Genomic DNA, 7,958 nt, shown 5'->3' with positions numbered 1-7,958 from the left:
AACTCGCCCCCGCGCGCGCCATATCCGGCCGCCGGTCCCGCCTCGCCGCGTGCGAGCCCGTCGCCGCTGCGCTCGAGGTCGCCTTCTCTTCGCAGCCTCCACCACAGCAACAGCCGCCGGAGTACGCGGGCGCACGCAGCTCGAGCGGGGGAGGACTACATCGACGGCAACAGCGGCGCAGAAGTCGCGCGGCGGGGCGCGAGCTGCGGCTGCGGCGCGGAGGAAGTGTGGGCCGAACGCGAGCTGGGCTGCGGCAGGCGGAGGAAGCGCGGGCCGACGCGGCCGGGCGCGACCTGGGGCTACGGCGGGCAGACTTCACCAGCTCGACGGAGTCGGCAAAGTTGAGGCTGCCAGCGCCCCCGGCGCCGAGCGCGAGCATGGCGGCGTTGTTCGCGCGGGCGGCAGCCTCGGCGGTGTCAAGCCAGAGCCTGCTCCCGCGTGTGCCGGGCGGTGCGCACACCCACCGTGTGCAGGAGTTCTTCCCGCTGCACGGCAATCCCGACTCCCCGCTGGTCTCCTTGATCTGACGCATCTTCTTCCTTCGATTCATAATCCAACAAGACGGAGTAGTTTTGCTCTTGACGCTCTGTTCCTTGGCCGGCTTTGAGGTCCTGGAAGCTTTTGATTTGCTTAGTGTGGAGTGGTTTTGCTCTGCGATGAGAAATTTGAGCAGGGTGGTTTCATGGTGCTTCACGGCTTCACGCTGGCGGAGGTGCTCTGATTTAAGTACAGTCGTTAACTTTTAATCACCATGCGAGCCAGGCAACCAAACACCGGGGTAACAACATGTAAACGACATTTTTCACCCTGTATTTCCAAAGCCTGGCCCTTTTTTTCCCTCTCAACCAGGCCCTGTGGAAAAAGCAACCAAACGCGCCCTGAGTGTTCACATGCTCCAGCTGAGCAGACTAGTTGTCCCCAGCCTATGAGAATGCAAGCCAGCACATTGGCGAATCCAACACAATACATGAATGCTGATATGATCCAGCTGACCACGCACTGAATGATCTTCTGGTTAGCATCTCACCAACCCCTAATAGGCCAGACAATAGGAAGCCAGTGGCCTGGATAACAAGCTATCAACAGCCTATTTCTATAGGCTGCTCACCTTCAGAGGCATAGATTGCCCCTTGGCCCCTTATATCTAGGATCGAATTATACCCAAAAGGAACCGTGTCTTCCTATGGCTGGCCATCAGGGATAGGCACAATACTAGGGATAACATGGTGAGGAAGCAATGGACAAGGATTGTAAAACACAACGGATGCGATCTGTGCCCAGCAGCCGAGACCATGCACCACATCCTGCTCAGATGCAAACTCGCCCAAGTTGTTTGGGCCAAGGCTGGCCTCCTGGATTCAGCAACCTCTGCTGAAACTGCTGCAGTTTTTATGGCCTCTGGGGTAGCAAGGGAAACATATGGCGCGCTTTGGCATGTTTTCTTTGCAGCTGGTGCAGTGGCGCTTTGGCATGCCAGGAATGCACGAGTCTTTCATAGCGTTTGTTGGACGACCGGAAAGGTTCTTACTGAGATTGCTCAACTACTTATGCTCTGGAAGCTGAGAGCATCAGGAGGAAATGCAAGGGAGGTGTTAACTTCTTGGGCTAATGTAATGCTGCAACAGTAGATATACTTTAGACTCCTAGCCTCTGTCTCTCCTTCCTCCTTTTGCTTTCCTTTTCAGGCTTGGCGCTGGCCTGCTGCACACTCTGTGCAGCGCTTACACCGCCTTCATGTAAAATGACTTCGGTCTATCGGGCTACGGCCTGTTTTGAATGCATAAGGTAGAACAAGATCTACCTTTTCTTTCAAAAAAAAAAAACAAGAGCGTATGTGCATGCTACAGAATTGTTCTTCTTTTCTAATGCGAAGTTGGAACCGTGGTGTTCTCACCTTGTTGATTTTCTTTTTCAATGAGTAGGCTTCAACCAGCCAATCTACAATGATTCATCTCATCCTCCTTCACGTTACCACCGACACCACCAAACCATCTCATTTCCTGGAAACGAAACGATAGAAGATCAGATGAGGGGTGTGAAACCATTGACAAAAGCAGCAACTCGAAATAAAGGCACTCTCGCCGCTTCGGGACCCTTCTCGAGAGCTACAGTAGAGAGGAGGAATCGGCGGCAACTCCGTTTTTCAGGTTCTTCTGCCGCTGCCTCTGGGCGTTCCCCTCGCCTCCGGCTGCCCTCTGGGTGGCTGGAGGTTGGGGGAACATCGGATCCCGGTGGCGCGTGTATATAGGTGTGGGGCTTCGTCCCCTGCTTGGGTCTTCGGCGCCGGAGTCTTGACGGAGCGAACGACGGCGAGTTCTCGAATAAAGGTACCCTGGCTCTGGCTCCGGCTCGTCGGTGTCGTGGCTGGTGCTGACGAGGGGCCGGTGGAGTATAGCCTTTTGGCGCGATGGTGGCCTGGTTCACCGGCTTTCCACGGTGATGCCGACTCGTCGTGCAGGGAGAAGGGTGGCTTGGTCTGTGGTCGATTGTGGCTTGTTGGTGAGGGATCCGGTCATCTCTTACGAGGTGAGTTGGCGTCGTCCTCGGATCTGAAGCAGGAGCGGCTCGGGGAGCATCCTCAACAGGGGGGTCGCCTCCGACCGATATACTTCTGGGATTTAGATCCAGTTTCTTTTGAACTGGTAGCTGCTGCGGTTCGTCAACGCCAATTTGGCAAGGGGCTACTCCTGCTCCAGGCTTGTGGCAGGTCCGAAGTCTTTTCCGGTGCCGGCTGTCCGTCGACGGCGGAGAAGTGGGCGCCGTGCGTCCACAACGTAGATGGAAGTCTCCCGAGTCTCCTTTGCAATACTCTTTGTGCGTGGGGTTTCCATGTCTTTCGGCTACGGATGGTGCTGCCTGTATCCTTTGTATCGTTGTGTATTAATACGTGTATTGGTCTGTTCTGTAATGTTTTCCTACTCGTATGAATACAAGTGACGTATGCCTTCGGGTGTACGGTTTCAAAAAAAAAAAACTCGAAATAAAGGCAAACACACAATCACGGTCAAAGTCTCCCTGCGTGTTAACGTACACTGGTATAGTGATACCACTTGTGCTACTTGACTGACACTGCTGGAGACTCTCTCAGATGAATCACATGGCAACTTGCAATTTTTCTTTTGTACACACAAGCATACCACATACTGATTTAACATGTGACATACATGTAACATGGGTTGTCGGCATCCAGTCATGCCAGGAGCATCAGCAGCCCTGCTAGTTTTCCTAGTATGCATCTCCTTTCCAGCAATGGCAGCAGCCGCCGGAGCCTCATCCGACCGCTCCATGTCGTTGCCAGGCTGCCCTGGCAAGTGCGGAGAAGTGCCCATCCCATACCCCTTCGGCATTGGGGAAGACTGCGCTGTGAGCAGCCAGAACACCTACTTCTTCAACCTCATCTGCAACGGCACGATCGATTCGCCGCGGCCAATGGCTGGTGAGAAATTGGTTATTGGTAAGCCTCGTTTATATAAGCAGTGTATCTATGTTCATGCTTTCATCTACAAAATGTGTGCTTCCATGGCAAAAATGATGTAACAGAAACAAAAATATTAGCTCTGAACACTGCTTACAAGTTGCAGCCAAAAGGAAAATAGCAAAGTCCAAATTCTAATAGAAATTTACAAGCATCCGTTCCTCACAAATATATTATCGCAGGCCTCAGTGCTTGTGTTTCTGCAACTGCGGTGATGGCCTTCACACGCATGCTGCTCATGCAATTTCAACGAAAAAGGCACAAGAGGGAGAAAGATGAGTATTTCAAACAAAATGGAGGTCTCAAGTTATATGATGAGATGAGGTCAAGGCATGTCGACACAATCCGCATACTTACAGAGAAAGAGATAAAGAGAGACACTGACAACTACAAGGAAAATCGAGTTATTGGATGTGGCGGTCATGGTATGGCTAGAGGAACTTCCATTTAGTTATTTCTGGTGACAAACCTACTCCATATTGATTTAACCCTGTCCAGCTAATGTGGTGTTTGCATACATGTAACATGGCTAACTGGCATCCAACTATGGCAGGAGCATCGACAGTCATGGTAATCTTCATAGCAAGTATCTTCTGCCCAGCAGTGGGAACACTTGCCCGAGCCTCTTCTGGACACTCCATGTCGTCACCAGCTTGCCCTGACAAGTGCGGCGACGTATCCATCCCATACCCCTTTGGGATTGGCGCGCACTGTGCTGCAATCAGCCTCAACAGCTACTTCAACCTCGACTGCGACAGCACGGTCGATCCACCAAGGCCAACTGTTGGTGATCCGAATGTAGCAGCTGAGATTGCCGACATCTCACTGAAGAATGGCGAGATGCACCTATACAGCCCCGTCAACCACATCTGCTTCACGTCGAACACCACATTCACCAAGTTCACCACAGGGTACGATCTGAAGCACACGCCCTTCCTCCCGTCACCGTCACACAACCGTTTCACAGTCATTGGCTGCAACACCCTTGGGCTCATCACCGGCTACAAAGAAACCGCGGGCCAGTATGTGACTGGTTGCTACTCGAATTGCGAGGGCATCAACAACACGTCTGAGGGCGCGCCATGCAATGGGATGGGCTGTTGTGAGGTTGCCATCCCCACCAACCTCACCTCCTTGGAGATCAAATTTGAGATGACACAGAGCAGGGTATGGAGCTTCAACCCATGCTTCTACGCCATGGTGGCTGAGGTTGGGTGGTACACCTTCAGGCAGCAGGACCTTGCCGACACTCTTGGGTTCATCGATGGTCGAGCTAAGAGAGGTGCTGCCGTTGTTGTCGACTGGGCCATTAGGAATGGCTCATGCCCGGAGAAGGGGAAAGACACACCTACTGACTATGCTTGCATTAGTACAAACAGCTATTGCATGGCCGCGAACAATGGTCCAGGATACTTATGCCAATGCTCCGGAGGATATGAGGGAAATCCTTATCTTCTGAATGGCTGTCAAGGTTAAGTATTTACTTTAGTTTAAGTTCTCTAGATTTCCATGGATATTACACTGAAAACAGATGGAACTATAAACAATATGCAGTGTTAGTTAAACCCAGATACACTTTCACAAAACATATATATGAAGACTTTCCAATATGTGGGTTGCGATTTTACCTCATGTAGCTTTGATTTCCACCACACCATCACAGAGAACTGGCAAGCAAAAAAAAATCTGATATAAGTTGTTAATGCACAGTGTAATATTAATTTCGAAGATGTTATGTGAAGCATAGTTGCAGCATTGCATATTGAATTGAAAACATGGATTCATTACTTCCTGAATCTTTCTTTAGCCAACATGCAACAGTGAAAGCATAGTGAATTCATGTTTCAGATTTACACTTCTGAGTAGATGTTTCCAATGTTATCTTCAGACATAGACGAGTGCACATTGCGTAAGCAGGATCCCAAGTATGAAGATTTGTATCCATGCAGACAAGGGGTCTGTAACAACACACCCGGGAACTACTCTTGCATATGCAAGAGAGGAACACGACCTGATGGTACAAAATTTGGATGCCGATCTCTGTTGTCTTCAGATCAAAAATTGGTCATTGGTACGCATCATTTATTCAAACAGTGAATCCCTTTTCATACTTTTATTTACATTAACATATGCATTGTAATAACTAACATTCATGTAACAATAAAAAGTATTACTTATACAACCAAAAGATGAATAGTGAGCTCAAAATTTGTTATAGAAATATATTAGTGTTAGTTTCTGAAAAATATACATTTGCAGGGCTCAGTATTTCTGCAACTTCGGTGATGACCTTAGCATGCTTGCTACTCATGCAATCTCAAATAAAAAGGCACAAGAGGGAGAAAGATGAGTATTTCAGACAAAATGGGGGTCTCAAGTTATACGATGAGATGAGGTCAAAGCAGGTTGACACAATCCGCATACTTACGGAGAAAGAGATAAAGAGAGCCACTGACAACTACAATGAAGATCGAGTTATTGGATGTGGTGGTCTACAGAGGAACTTTGGATGATCAAAAAGAGGTCGCCATAAAGAAGTCCAAAGCAATCAATGCTGATTGGAGAGAAGAATTTGTCAATGAGATTATAATCACCGAAACATTGTGAGGTTACCAGGCTGTTGTCTGGATGTGGATGTCCCAATGTTGGTCTACGAGTTTGTCTCCCATGGTACTCTATCCCAGTTCCTTCACGGTGCTGATCGTAGATTGCCAATTCCCCTTGCTATTCGCCTGAAGATTGCTACACAGTCAGCAGAAGCTCTAGCTTACTTACATTCATCCACATCTCGCACAACCCTACATGGTGATGTCAAGTCTGCCAACATTCTCTTGGATGACAAGCTCAATGCAAAGGTTGCTGATTTCGGAGCATCAGCACTTAAGTCAATGGATGAAAGTGAGTTCATCATGTTTGTCCATGGAACACTGGGATACCTTGACACTGAGAGCTTTATCAGCCATCTTCTCACTGAGAAAAGCGATGTATACAGTTTCGGAGTTGTTCTTCTCGAGCTAATGACACGAAAGAGGGCTATATATACCGACAACTTTAATGGAAAGCACTCACTGTCATATAGTTTTCCCTTGATGTTTCATCGGAAGACGCACCACGTTATGCTGGACTCTGAAATTACAGATGACGCGGGTATGGTGGTCCTTGGGAACATGGGTGAACTCGCAGTTCACTGCCTTAGCCAGAGGGGAGATGACAGGCCAACAATGAAGGAAGTTGCAGAGAGACTAGATATGATGAGGAGACTCTATTCGCACGCCACCAGTGCTTGTGAACATAATTGCTTTGCACGTAGTTATGGAGCATCACCTTCAGTGATTGTCCCTTTGAACGAGACAACGCGTGGGACTATCGATATGCCTGAGCTGGTTGAAGATCTTGCAAGATGATGTTTGTATTTGATGCACATTCAATTCTTTTGTTTGGGATATGCAACACTAAATATTTAACCCGCACATTGTCGTAATAAGTTAGCCAGTTACAGAGCAATAATCCTATCATTTGATTTGACATGCTGGAGAAATCGCCACACACGGCATTGTTTCTTTGGTAGAAGTAGAACACTTATACCATTGTAGTAATTCTGTGAGGAACGAGCTTTGGATGTGTATGGTCCAATTAAGCAGCCTTTGACTGTCAGTATTTTGCTCCAAGTGACATGTTCTGATGGCTCAAACTAACTTCAATTGGCATTTTGGAAAGAAAAAAAAAACTTTAGCGGGCATCGTCCGCCAGAATTCATGCTTACTTTTGTAGATAGAAATAAAATGCATACTTGGTAAATGAAGACTTCAGCTGGCACACAACCAATGGTCCTGAAGACAACAGCTATGCACATAGTAATTAACAATGGAGGATCATCTTCGGTTGTTGTATTGTTCGACAAGGGAACACACCGGACCACCGACATGTCCGAACTGATCGGTGATCTTCCAAGGTGATGTTTGTAATCTTGTATGCACAGTTAGTTCTTTGGTTTGTGGCATACAAAACTAAACCCAGCCATTGTTATGATTGTGACTAACCCTGCGCCTGTTTTGGCCATTTAGCTTTAACTCTGAACTCTGAACTCTGAAGATAAGTGTTCACAGTCTGAACTCTGAAGATATATTCAGCTATGCAACACAATACTGAATGTCTGAATTAGTGGTTCCACTACTGAATCGAAATTTACCTGTGCTGGGTTTGGAGTTGATCCCCTTCTCTTCGCGCGCCTCCAAGGTCCAACCTTGGGACGCCGAGCAGGCTCGCAAGACGTGCCGACCCAAACTCGCCAGCACCGGCGGCCGCGCGGCACGAACCCCTCCTTCTTGGTCAAGGTCGCCTTGATTCGCGCTACGGAGCCTTCGCGCCGGAATCGCGCAGCGGCGTCCCGGAGTCGCCGCGTGGCCCCGGCCGCTGCTGCTGACGCCGGAATCCCGCATGCAGAGCCCTCCCGTCGAGTCCGCGTCTTGGTTCGCGCGACGGA

General features: G+C 48.9%; 1 pseudogene; it reads left to right on the top strand.

The window, feature by feature from the left end:
* The first annotated feature begins 1,914 nt into the window (after positions 1 to 1,914).
* Positions 1,915 to 6,985, top strand: LOC119312735 (annotated as a pseudogene).
* Positions 6,986 to 7,958: the final 973 nt, after the last annotated feature.

This window comes from Triticum dicoccoides, chromosome 5B (assembly GCF_002162155.2).
Source record: "Triticum dicoccoides isolate Atlit2015 ecotype Zavitan chromosome 5B, WEW_v2.0, whole genome shotgun sequence".
In the NCBI taxonomy this organism is placed as follows: Eukaryota; Viridiplantae; Streptophyta; class Magnoliopsida; order Poales; family Poaceae; genus Triticum; species Triticum dicoccoides.
This window is presented reverse-complemented; position numbering and strand designations above follow the sequence as displayed.